Source organism: Halichoerus grypus, chromosome 10 (assembly GCF_964656455.1).
Source record: "Halichoerus grypus chromosome 10, mHalGry1.hap1.1, whole genome shotgun sequence".
NCBI lineage: Eukaryota > Metazoa > Chordata > Mammalia > Carnivora > Phocidae > Halichoerus > Halichoerus grypus.
In genome coordinates this window covers 98,774,791-98,787,762 of record NC_135721.1, presented here as the reverse complement: position 1 = coordinate 98,787,762, position 12,972 = coordinate 98,774,791, and the positions used below count along the sequence as shown (strand labels likewise).

Sequence of the window (12,972 nt, the reverse complement as noted above, 5' to 3'; positions counted from 1 at the left end):
AAGTGCCAAGTGACCTCGGTTTGGAAAGCAATTAAAATGGGCTGGAAGAATTCAGCATTCTGTACTTAGAGAAGCTTGATCTCCTTTTGTCTTCTTTCTGGTTTGCACTGGGTTGGAGAGGGACACTCTTAGAGTCAGGGATTAAAGATTGCGGGGATATGGAGTAGAAATGAGGTCAGTATTCACAATAGTTCCATTATCTGAACCACCTCTATCTGATTGCCCAGGGCTAATGTGCAAAGGCTTTTGAGGCAAAGTTGAGGAGAAGCCTGGAACTGTGTACAATGCAGAGGAGGCTATTCTCTTGGAGTTAGGGGAAATGATGAGTCAGAAAGAAGCATCCCAATCCATTTTTTTTTAAAGATTTTATTTATTTATTTGTCAGAGAGAGAGAGAGTACAGGCAAGGGAAGGAGCAGGGGGAGCAGCAGGGAGAGGGAGAAACAGGCTTTCCCTTGAGCAAGGAGCCCGATGTGGGACTCTATCCCAGGACCCTGGGATCATAACCTGAGCCAAAGGCAGACGCTTAACCGACTGAGCCACCCAGACATCCCCCAGTCCATTTTATCAATTGAAATGAGGACTGAAAAAAGCTTATAATAGTAGAATGATTAGTGACATAGAGGTGAATATTTCTTTAAACAGCTCATTAGATAAGAATGATCTATTTTGTCAGTTAACAAAGATTACATTTGGTGGTATAAAGAGCTTTTATGGAACATCCAAATGGGGTAGGGAGTAAATCAAGTCCCATATGAATCTCAGGAGAAGAACCTATCTTGTAATTTTGTGAAGTGTTTAGATTGGGGGAAATATCCACAGGAAGTAGGCATGGTGTGGAGACCTTTTCCAACGTGTTGGAATGGTACTTTCTGGAGTGTGTCCAAGTGCTGACAAACTGAAGTTAATATGACAATAACTGCATGAGCAGGATATTCATCCCCTTTTGTCTTTTTTGGCACCCAGGCTGATAACAGTAACAATGCCTAGCATCATACAAATTAACCTAGGTGTCTTCCCTATTTGTAAGATTTAAGGTCACCTTGGAGCTTCAAGATTTCCCTCTCATAATAAAGACCCACAGTTTCCATGACAGTTGAAACTGTGCAAAGATGAGAACAGATTCAACAGAGTAACTGAAAGGTCTCAATGGGCCTACTGCATTCCAAGTCTCTCTATGGCACTTTTGGAAATCAGGTGGTCACCTCCCACACTATATACCCTAAAAAAAACTAAACACATGTGTTCAAAAAAATCAAGCCAGGGCTTAGACAATCTCTGATAAAGTTATTTCTTTTGAGTTTCTTGAATTGAATACCCTGGCCTGGGTCTTAACAACATCCATGTTCCAATCTTCCCCTAGCTCTTGATGGGATTAGAAGACTTGCCATGGGCCAAACATAGGTCTCATTGGAGTTCATCACACTGAAGCCACAGCCCCCAAATTCAGACAGCCTTTCGTTCTGTTCCTCATCAGATACATTTAATGGCAAGTGGGTGTTTAAACCACAGGGAAGGGACAGTAAGAACAAATATATAATTAGACATGTTTCCCAGCTGTGTGCTTTGTAGATAGGCCTGTAGATTTTCTCCTGGGTGACTTGCCCTAATTGCATGAGCAGCTTCCCCCCAGGAGAGAACAGGGCTGAATTTTATCCACAAATTTGAAGTTCGAGATGAGGAATTGTGCATCTGCAAGAACAGTTATAACTATAATTAAGAGTGGGTCGTTTTCTTTTCTTTTCATTTCTTTTTTTTTTTTTTTTTTCAGTTTGCCTTCTTGTTTCTCAGTGAGCATGGCAGGGATTTCCATTAATAATAAAGACATTCTGGAGATGTAGAATTAGGAACTGGTTGACTGTAGTTAATTGGCATATTATTGTATTCCCATAAATTCTGTCTGGGACTACTGTGAGTAGATTTAAAGCTGCTAGAAAGAAATAAAATATACAGCCCTTTACAATGAAGTTGTTTTAAGCTTGAAGCTTTTTGCTTTAGTGACTTTGGAGCTGGGTAAGTATTAACCTGAGGATTTTATTTTGCAGAATGCTAAAGTAATGGGCCCAAGAGTTTCTGGTGAATTTCTATAAACTGCCGTTGGAGCTAGGGGACAGAGAATTTTGAATTGTATAAAAATTAGAATGACCGTAGGACACACATTCACTTTCTGCTACTTCTTGGGTAGTCCATCCACATTATTACATTCTCCAAACAAACCAAAATTATTGATGAAAAAAAAAACCCAACAGTATACATAATTAGGATATGCTAATTGCAGGATTTTAAAGAAACTAACAAAGCTCAAAATAAACAGCATTCTCATTTTACAAACAGTGATAACAATGATTAAATGGAGATTTTCTTTGGAGTGCTATCTACACTGAATTTTAAGTGAAGGTAGAAGGAGCCAAGCAATTTTCTATGCAATTCGTAAGTGTGGTTTTATTTGGCAATGGCTTTGGGCCATGGGCCCTTTAGTGTAAAAAAGAACACCAGAGTGGGATCAGAAGATTTACTAACTGGAGGCCTTTGGCAAGTTGCTAAAGATCTCCGAGTACTAGTCTGTCGATCTTTGAGGGGAGGAAGATTATGTGCAACTGACAAGGAGGTTGAGAAGGGCCAGGACTCAGGTGAGGCAAGCAGGGTGTCGAAGATGTGCGATTTAAGGAGCAACTCTCAGGTGCCAACTCTGCAATTGTATGACTCGGAGGGTGAACACCTCCTTAAATTCTACACCCTAGGTGCCTCCCTCACCTCATTCTAGTCCTGGTACTCTTAAAGAGAGTACACAGAAAACCCTGTTGCAATGCATGTATCATACTGAGGTTCAAAAAATGTTTTCCCCTGTTTATCCTGTCTGCCTCATAGGTCTCTTTCAAGAAGTACCTAAGAGAAAGTATGTGAGTGTACTTGTGACGTGCTGTGCAAATGTTAGCTGTGCTAAATCACTATTGTGGTTAGGAGTTGTATTGCTATTATCATTAGCAAAGATGTGTGTGTGGTTATGTATATATACAATAGATATTCTAGTTGGTGAAAGAGTTTAAATGAGCTAATGTATTTTAATTAACATGTTGAGGATAATTCTTTTTTTTCCCCCCTAAAGATTTTATTTATTTATTTATTTTAGTGAGAGAGAGGGAGAGAGGAGCAGAGGGAGGGGCAGGGGGAGAGGGAGAGAGAGAGAGAATCTCAAGCCGACTCCCCATTGAGTGTGGAGCCTGACGCGGGGCTGGATCTTGGGACCCTGAGATCATGACCTGAGCTGAAACCAAGAATCAGTAGCTTAACCCACTGAGTCACCCAGGTGCCCTGAGGATAACTCTTTAAGGTAGGATTGGAATTATTTCTGAGTACAAATTAAGGATGAACTCAGTAGGAATGGTATTCTCTTGCTTTGTTTAATTTGTCTACAAGCCTCACACCATGAGCATACAATCACTTTGTACCAGAAAATAGGCACAACTGGAAAAAAAAAAATCAGGACTGAACATAGTTCTTGACTCGAAGAGTGTAGTCTACGTGCTGGTGACTGGTGTTAGCTACCTGCTGGATGGAGGGGAAAAATCTGGACGGTCACAGTTGAACCTGGGGAAGGTAGCTGAGCAGGTGATTGACAGGACTGCATTCTTATCACCCAAACATGGATTCATCTGGATGAGAGTCATAATAAAAATCAGCCATCTATGGTGATCTCTGGGTTGGCCTTAACCCTCTGAAGGATTATTAAAGAACTGCCTAACTTCATATGAATTGAAAGTAAATTTATTCAGAGCAAAGAAAGATTTTTGCTGAGGGAAGGACGTTGCCTAGTGTTTCATCACATGAGTCATGGCAGATAATTTGAGTCGGGTTCAAACAAAATGTACTTTTCAAAAGTAAATCTGCAAGGAAAAGCTGAATTCTTAGAGTCATCTTAGTTTTAGCAATTTAATGTTTTATTTTGAACTTGCAGTCAAGTTCAGTGGCTCAAGGATGCTGTTGGAAGAGACATGTCTGGGTCAGACAAACGGTGGATTTGGGGCACATTTGGCTATTGTCTTCCTTTGTGCAGGCAGAGTTGTTTTCTCACTGTGTTTCTGTGTACCAGCAGGAAAGAAAGCTGTGCACACATTTGGGTCTGTGTTACTCAGAACTCATTCCAGGCTGTGCTGCAGTCGTTAGCACATTGGAAAAGCAGGGAGCTTTTGATGAGTCACTAATAACTGGTTTCTTGGGACTGCTTACTTACCATATACAAGCAAACTGAGATTTCTGCTATGATTTAGAATTGACTGTAGAGTGAAAACCTTCCCATGTCTCTGTCTGGTATTGTGGATAGGCATTATCTTCATTCTTTCTCCATGGAGAGATGATGATGATAGATGATAGATAGATAGATAGATAGATAGATAGATAGATAGATAGATAGATGATAGATAGATATAGATACCATCGAAAGCCTACAATTATAGTAGCTAACATGTACTGAGCACTTGGAGTGTTCCAAGCCCTATTCCAGGCTCTTTATCCCAGCATTTTGCAGATCTAGAAACTGAGGCACAGCTAAGTAACAAGCTCAAGCTAGTAAATACCACTTCAGTATATTTTGAAACCATCAGCCTTGGCCTAGGATCACACTCCTCCTGATACATTAACCTTGAAATCCCCTGCCTGTGTGCACATACATGTTTGCTTTTGAAGAACAATGAAGAGATTCTTTCAAAACCTTGAAAGAAGGTGTTTGCATTGAGGCCATTCCTTTCTTTATTGAGTATTAAAGGTGAGAGCAGCAGAGATAAAGTTGCCAGGTTTGCCGAACTCTCAGATTTGATGCTTCTGCCTGGGGAAGATCTGTAGGTCAGGTCTCTCAAACACCAGCCTTTCCAGGGACCCAGGCAGGCCACGTGTGTGAGTGAAGTAGGCGGGGCCGTGTCTCCACTGAACTTCAAGAGTCCCTTTGACTTGGTTCCAGATACTCACTGCCATAAAGCATTAGCCAAGGTGACCTCATTGTCTAATTTTTCTGAAGAAGACAGATATTGAGATTTTTAAAAAATCAATTTTACAAATATTGAAAGCTAATTTAAAAACTTAAAAAAAAAACAATAATGCAAACCAATCCAAATATATATATGGGCCAGATATGGCTCATGGGCTATCATTTTGAGATACTCCCTGTTCTGGATGAATAATGGGTCACTTACAACAGATTTTTGTTTCTTGTTATGGAAAGTCCCAGGACGGGATTGTCTAATAGAAGGACATATTTACTGTCTAGTGCTCAGTTATAGCTCTGCATGCTTTCTACTCAAGGTGGGTTATCTCTTTTCACTGTATAATACGGTAGGCACTAGTTACAAATGACTACTTAAGTTAAAATTAATTAAATAAAATGAGAAGTCCAATTACTTGGATTTTTTACCGACCACATTTCAAGCACTCAATAACCTCATGTGGCTAATGGCTACCATATTGGACAGAGCAGAATAAGAACATTTCCATCACTGCAGAAAGTTCTATTGAACACTCTGGCTCTAGATTCTTAGATGGGCAGCTCAGTCTATGTTGTGACTAAGCAATGTAAGAGGATACTCACATGATAAAACTTGCATAAAAGTGAATGGCTGGCTGTCTCAGAAATTTCTTTCCTGACTTATTTACCTATGTGATTGGAATTCTCACCATAGGAATACTGCCTTGAATAGTGATACAATAATTTTTCTTGGGATGCTGTGCTAGTCAGTGCCATCAAGTCATTGCAGTGATCCTTACATTAAAGTCATCTGAGGATATTTTTAAAAATTTAAGTATTTGGGTTCTACTTTATACCTACTTTACCAGTACTTCTAGAGAGTTGGGTTAAGCCATATTTGGTCCTCAGGCTGTCCCTCGGTGATCCTGACAGAGTCCTCTGGGTAAGCACTACTCCATTAGTACAAACCAAGTTTGTCAGTCTGTTCCAGCCTTGGGAATAGAGTAGTCCCCTCCTAACCCACAGGGAATATGTTCCAAGACCCCCAGTGGATGCTTGAAACTGCAGATACAGCCAAACCTTATAAATGCCATATTTTCTCTTATACATACATACATACCTGTGATAAAGTTTAATTTGTAAATTAAACACAGTAAGAGAATAATAACTATAACTAATAATCAAATAAAACAATTATAATAATAGACTATAATGAAAGTTATGTGAATGTGGTCTTTCTTTCTCAAGATATCTTATTGTACCGTACTTAACCCTTCTTCCTGTGATGACAAAATACCTACGTGATGAGATGAAGTGAGGTGAATGACATAGGCATTGTGATGTAGTGTTAGACTACTATTGACCTTCTGATGATACATCAGAAGGAGGATCATCTATTTCCTGACCATGATTGACTACAGGTAACTGAAACAGCAAAACCATGGATAAGAGGGACCACCATACTCAAAGGCCTTGGTCATAATCAGCTGGTATCTTGACTGTCCTTTGTGGCCACTTATGTTGTTACCTTAGTAGAGCAAATTCCAGGAAATCAAGGAAGGCTAATAGTATTGATCTACCTCAATAGAAAGAGAGCATTTTTTTTCAAGACTGACGGGTCTTTCATTCACACTTTCATGGTCAGGTTTTCTGCTGGTTCACAACTCTTTGGAGATTCCCCCAGAGTTAACTCTGCCCTTTGAATTTTTAATGCCTCTGGGACATGCTTTACATTGAGACCACGGTGCTAGATTGGAAATAGCTGTTAATGGAGCACAATTGGAAATGGGTCCATCTCTGACCATGGACCTCACTGTGTACCTCTCAGTCCCTTCCAGGAAGCCACAAGTCTCTTAAAAATGGGATTTGGGGAGGGGTGCCTGGGTGGCTCAGTTGTTAAGCATCTGCCTTGGGCTCAGGTCATGATCCCAGGGTCCTGGGATTGAGCCCCGCATTGGGCTCCCTGCTCAGTGGGAAGCCTGCTTCTCCCTCTCCCACTCCCCCTGCTTGTGTTCCCTCTCTCTTGCTGTGTCTCTCTGTCAAATAAATAAATAAAATCTTTAAAAAAATGGGATTTGGGGAGACCTGTTTGACCTCCCAGTGTTCCAAGATGCTTGGTTACATTAGCATGGTTTGGGTAACAGGTGGTCTTGTCACTCTGCACCCTGGGAAGAGAACATGGATTAGAACAGAAAGGCTCCAGATAAGTACATATCAGGTGGCAGGCTTACAGGGAATGAGAGGGACCAGGCAGCAGTAGGCAAAAGGAACCTAGGGAGGAAAGCTGGTGAGTGCAGCTATGAGCATACTGCAGTTGACTCTTATTGGCCTGGCCTGTGACACCAGAGAAGGGTCATGTGTAGGCCTCATTGATGACCACAAGATGTCCAACAGCCCATATAAAGTCACATCAATTTCCTGAGAAGGTTACTCAAAGCAGGCCCGCAACACCATCAGCAGTTTTGTTTGTTTGTTTGCTTTTTACAATCAGTAGTTTTCACTTACTATAGTGCCTCCCAAACTTTGTTGCACATTAGAGAAACCTGGGGAACTCTAAAAATCCCAGATGCTCAGGTTGTCACATACGAACTAAATCCAAATGTTTAGGTGTAGGAGCCAAGCATCAGTATTTTTAAAGATCCTCGGTGATTCCAGTGTTCATCAAAGATTGGGAGCCACTGATTTAACACCAAAGCATCACTGGAAAATGACTGTTGTTGAGATCTTTGGCTGTTGCTCAACAGGGTTCAGAGCAACTAACAATGGTTCATGCCCTCTAATTCTTTTTTTTTTTTTTCTTTTATGGCCACCCAGTGAGCTCCCTCTGCATGCAGGACAGAATCCAAGTCTTCCCTTCCCTTTGTACTCTGTTGGAAAATTGAATGCTTCTCTGGATGTGGAAAAGGCAGAACAGGTCTACTTGAGTGACTGCTGTTCCTAGATCAGAGAAATACCAGTTTTTATAATAGGACATCCAGAGGATGCTTAACTTCTCTCAGCCTGGGTATCTCCAGCTGTAATTGGTCATGAGGATTGAAGGACATAATGGAGTGGCTCCCAAACATTTTGTGCAGAATTTCTTGAAGAGCATTTTTAGTGTATACAAACCTCATCTTGGAGACCTTGATTCAGTGGGAAATAGTGAAGTCATAGATCAATATGTTTAACATCCTCCCCAGATGATTCCAATGCTGCTCAATATCTGAGAACCACTAAAGGTACTTTATTTATGAAACATTGAGAATGAGGTAGGTGTTATTACCTTTCCTGCCCCTCGATTCCTGTGCATATACTTTTCTTTCCATCTAGTTAGGAGTTACTTGTGCTCTAGGACAGAATTATCCAATCTTAATCCAATTCACAAGTCTGTGAATTAGCTATCCAAAGATATTCTTCAGTCGATGTCCTGTGCATATCAGAGGGTCAATTCTTTGAGTCCCATTTGCTGACAAATAGCCTCGCACACAAGTACTTCAAAGAGTGGTGGAGGCTTGTCTCTCATGGACTATACAAGCTATATCATGGCTACGTGACCTGATATTTCCTCATGGCTATCTTGAATTGTGACTTATTTCCTCATTTTGTGGGTCTTTCCTTGTCTGTATTCACCAAAGTGCTTGAACTATGCTCCGACTTTGCATTGTCTCATAGAGCTATGAGCAGGTTGTACTCACAACTCCAAGAGATATGTGTAGTTTCAGATATATTCCTGTATGGTTTTCTGTCCGGGACCAGACCCTGTGAATGTCTCTACTGGCCCCAGGCCACTTGAGTAGAATCAGCCTCTTTGCTCATAAGTGTCTGGCACGACGCTTCCTGATACTGGCCATTTAGCTACTGTGACTGCCTTAGGGGCTTGAAATGGTTTGCGTTGCCTCAGTCTCTCTTTTCCTCCAAAAATATCTGAGTGTTTGGCCATATCCAGGGGCCTCACTGTCACCTCATGAATATGGAATGTTTTGTCACTGAGGGAGAAAGAAACTCTTGTTACCTCTTGCACTTCTCCTTTAGACCATTCATGACAGTTACAGTTTCATATTCGATTTGTTCTTTCCACTAGAATCCCACTAAGAGTCACAGGGGCAGGGATCATGTTTGTGACTGGCATTTTATCTCTTACATCTAACAGAGTTCCTGGCACAGAGTGGGCAGCCAACAACTATTAGATGAACTTAGGCCCTGGGTAGAATAATTTTCCTTAATAACAGCATCCAGTGTGGGCAAAACACCATTTGCCACAAGAAAAATAACATAGCTCAAAGAAGCAATTTTCATCATCTACAGGCGTATGAGGTATCATGGTGTGATTCAGACCCACATGGTCCCCTATCCTTTTACAGTAATGTACCCAACTATTGCAGAACTGCCAACACAAATAAGATCAACCCAACTTGTATGTTCTTATTCATCTAGCATTAAAGTGTTCTTTTCACTATCAACACTAACTAACCAGTGAAACTTTGTGTGAAAACACTCTGGCAAGAAGTCAATGATAATCAACTCATATTTAAAGGCAGTTTGGGTAGGCTAATTACCCTTTAACATCCCTATTTGTATCATGGCCATTTAACTTCCCATTATATAAATCTAAATCTCCCTTGTTTACACAGGAATCTAGATAGCTATATACTACATATAGGGTGGTTAGGAAAACTCAGAGGTCCCACTCGACATCCGGTTGCTGCAAGTAAGCATCACACTCAAACACAAGAGTACTTATGGAAGTTAACGAGTGATGATGACAAGTAAAACAAGGGACTGATGAAGAAGAAAGATTTTTTTTATTTAAATGTTCAAAAAAGGAAAATAGAGGGTTGTTGTTCTTTTTTTTAAGAAGGATCTAGGTCATCAATATAAACTACTCAAAGGTTAGCATGATGGTTTTGGGTCTGTCCTTAGAGTGTCTGTCCTAGAGGACAGTTTAGTAAGATTTCTTTCATAAGCATATCAGATGCTGAGGTGGATACCAAAAATAGTGTATCCCTTGGCCCTTGACCATAAGCTAGACCTAGACCAAAAAAAAAAAAAAAAAAAAAAAAAAAAAGGGCCAAAAGGTATCTAATCTTGCAAAAGAATTAGATGACAATCTCAAAATAGCATATGATTTGGCAGCACCAAAATTAGTGGAGATATAACATAAGCCCTCAAGAGATAAGAGAAGGAAGAAAATATTTTAGGGTAAATTTTTCAGGAAGGGCTTTAAGGAGGAAGTGGGGAAAACTGACAGAAAGATTTGAATAGACAGGAGTAGAAGGGAGGCCATTAAAGTAGGAGTGTGGAATGGAGGAGTGCTGGAGTGTAGAATGAGCAAAGAAACAAGAATGATCAGATGTGTATAGAACAGTAATAATTCTGACTTGCCTGGTTATCACTGAGAAAAGGTGGGTTGACAGGTTTCTACTAATTGTATATGATGGTGCAGAAATTGATTCCATCAACTTGACTTAGGAAAAAAATTACATAGTCAGAAATTAGTAAACCAAATTGGAGGAGTGAGGCTCTGCTTGTGGTAGTTGACTTTGTTTTGTTTTTGTTTTTGTTTTTGTTTTGCTTGACAAAGCTGGCTTCGTTGATCCGGTTTTTAAAGAATGCCCTCCTCCTCCCTTACAGGTACATATATAGCCCCCCCCCCCCAAATCTCCATCAAAGGAAGTGACCTTCTCAGATGGCAAATAGAAGAGAATATGTAGTTAAGGAGACATGGGCACCCCCCAAATAATCAACGTTTTGTAAGCATAGTTCATTTATTCTCTGTTTGTTTCATAACAAATATTTGCAAGCAAATATCTTACCACATATTGGAAATCACAAAGAGATGACTTTGTGGTACTGGTTGTGGTGGGAAAATGCCAAAATATTATGTAAAATAAAAGCTTTAAATAAGGGGAAAAAAGCTCACTATTTCAGCTTCCCATTCCCTTGTCTGCGCTTGTAGCTTCAAGCTGTTAGGACTGTACCAACAATTCCATGTGTTCCTCAGAGAAAATAAAATGAGCCCACTAGATATCAGTAAATATTTTTAAGTGTTTGGTTCCCATGTGTCTTAAAGTGTGAATTTTTGACTAAAGATTTTATTCAAGAAAAAGAGTCCTCATTCATTTTTCTACAGTAATATTAGTAAAGCTTAGTTAATGGTATTCAACTGTCTGTCCTACTCAGCATCATAATGCAATCGTATGAAATAAACTGAAAGGAAATTTCATTTCACACAGCCTTAGAAAGCATCATTGCTGAATGTTTGATGGAGAAAATGAGTTAAAAATAAGTTAAGTGTATATGTTCACTATTTAACAGCCACTGGGTTCAGCTAAATCTACTTCCTCTTTAACCACCCAACGTCAGATTCCTGAGTTGTTGCAGCCATTTTTCTCCCTGTATCATTTAACCAGTACCACCTCACTCTTCTGCCTCTTAACCCTCACTGATGGCCCTTTGCCCACGCTGGTCTCTGAGTTTCATTAGTGTATGGCTCAGAATCCTCTAAGGCCAATTAGCAACATCCACAATTCTTCCCTGCAGCCTATTCACAGTGTTTAGCAAATATCTCTCCAGTGGTTTTCCAAAGGCAAAACCCAGCACTTGATATTTCCAAAATATGAAACAAGGAAAGGGGTTTGAAAGCCAAGTGGCACAGCTGCTCTGGAAATGCATGTTTTCCATCTTCCTTTTCCCTTTTCCCCTCAGTGTCTTCTATTTTTTTCTCTATTATCTCCATAGTGCTTGACAAATTATATCCTTTAGTCATTTAGTATGTTTGTTACCTACCTAGTCCTACTAGAAAAGAAGGGATAAGAATTTTGGGGGCCACCTGGGAGGCTCTGTTGGTTAAGCATCCAACTCGGTTTCGGCTCAGATCATTATTTCATGGGTCATGAGATTGAGCCCCATGTTGGGAGGGCTCCACGCTCAGCACAGCGTCTTCTCAGGATTCTCTCTCCCTCTCCCTCCCCCTCTGCCCCGACCCCCTCGTGCTCACTCTCTCTCAAATAAATAAATAAATAAATAAAATCTTTTTTAAAAAGCATTTTTGATGATTTAGTTTACTTCTGTATCTCCAGTACCTAGACCAATGTGTGGCACACAAAAAGAATTCAATAAATATTTGGAAAATGACTAATATAGAACAGTAGTTCTCAACTAGGGTGGTTTTGCCTTCTGGGAGCATTTGGCAAAATCTGGAGACATTTTTGATTATTGGTATTGCAGGAAAAAGTAGTGCTGCTGGCATCCTACATTGTGCAGAACAGCCCCTCACAACAAAGAATTATTTGCCCCTAAATGTCAGTAGTGCTGAGGTTGAGAAATCCTTATGCATAGAATCCTCCAGAGTTCTGACAGGAAGGTTGAATGCCATCTCCCCTGTGGCTCCCTCTGGTACATCTTCTGGACTATGTCTTTTTTTGCCTCATCTTCTGACCAAACATTTCTGTTTGCTTTTTGTCATCTAGAAATTGAAATCTCTCATTTGTTTCATTCTCTATTCCTTTACTGCCATTATAATGTGGTTTCCTGAAGGAGGAGAGGCAAATGCCTGTGCTCAGCTGCCAGTTTGAACTTGAAACTCTATTGTACTTATCTTGTTTAAGCATCATATTTACTCTGATGCCTTCAATATGACTCAAGCCAATACATCATTCTCTCTTCTCTGAATTCCTGCAATATTTACCCTAAGTTTTGGCCATTAGAGCAATGTATTAGATAGGGTTACTCTCTAACAAGGATAGCCCTATATACCATAGCTTAGAGAAGATGGAAGTTTGTTTCTCTCCAGTCTAATATTGAGGTCAAAGTTGGTAGGATGGCTCTGCTGCATGTGATTATTCAGATTCAGGCTCCCTCTATCTTGTTACTCTCAGAACATTGTTGTCAACCAGAAGGGAGAGGATCTGGAAGTAGACATGTGTTTTCCAGCTTGAAAGAATGGGAGAGAGAGTCAGTCTTGTGTGCGTTTTCTTTTAAATTGTGATTGCTATATATGTATGGTGAGTGTGTGTACATGTGTGCATATGTGTAAAATGT

The 12,972-nt window shown here is 40.2% G+C and overlaps 1 protein-coding gene and 1 long non-coding RNA gene across 6 annotated transcripts in view; one reads left to right on the top strand and one right to left on the bottom strand.

Moving 5' to 3' along the window:
• Nucleotides 1-12,972, top strand: part of MACROD2 (mono-ADP ribosylhydrolase 2) — a 1,992,468-nt gene that overhangs the window by 1,487,878 nt on the left and 491,618 nt on the right. The window lies entirely within an intron of this gene.
• LOC144379253 (uncharacterized) overlaps nt 1-12,972 on the bottom strand; it is a 196,008-nt gene that overhangs the window by 91,719 nt on the left and 91,317 nt on the right. Inside the window, exon 5 of one of the 3 annotated variants that reach the window (XR_013441937.1) lies at nt 3,739-5,004. The exons of the other annotated variants lie outside the window; for them this stretch is intronic. This is a non-coding gene — a long non-coding RNA (uncharacterized LOC144379253). Of the gene's footprint in view, nt 1-3,738; nt 5,005-12,972 lie in introns of those variants that run through there. 3 annotated transcript variants of the gene reach the window in all.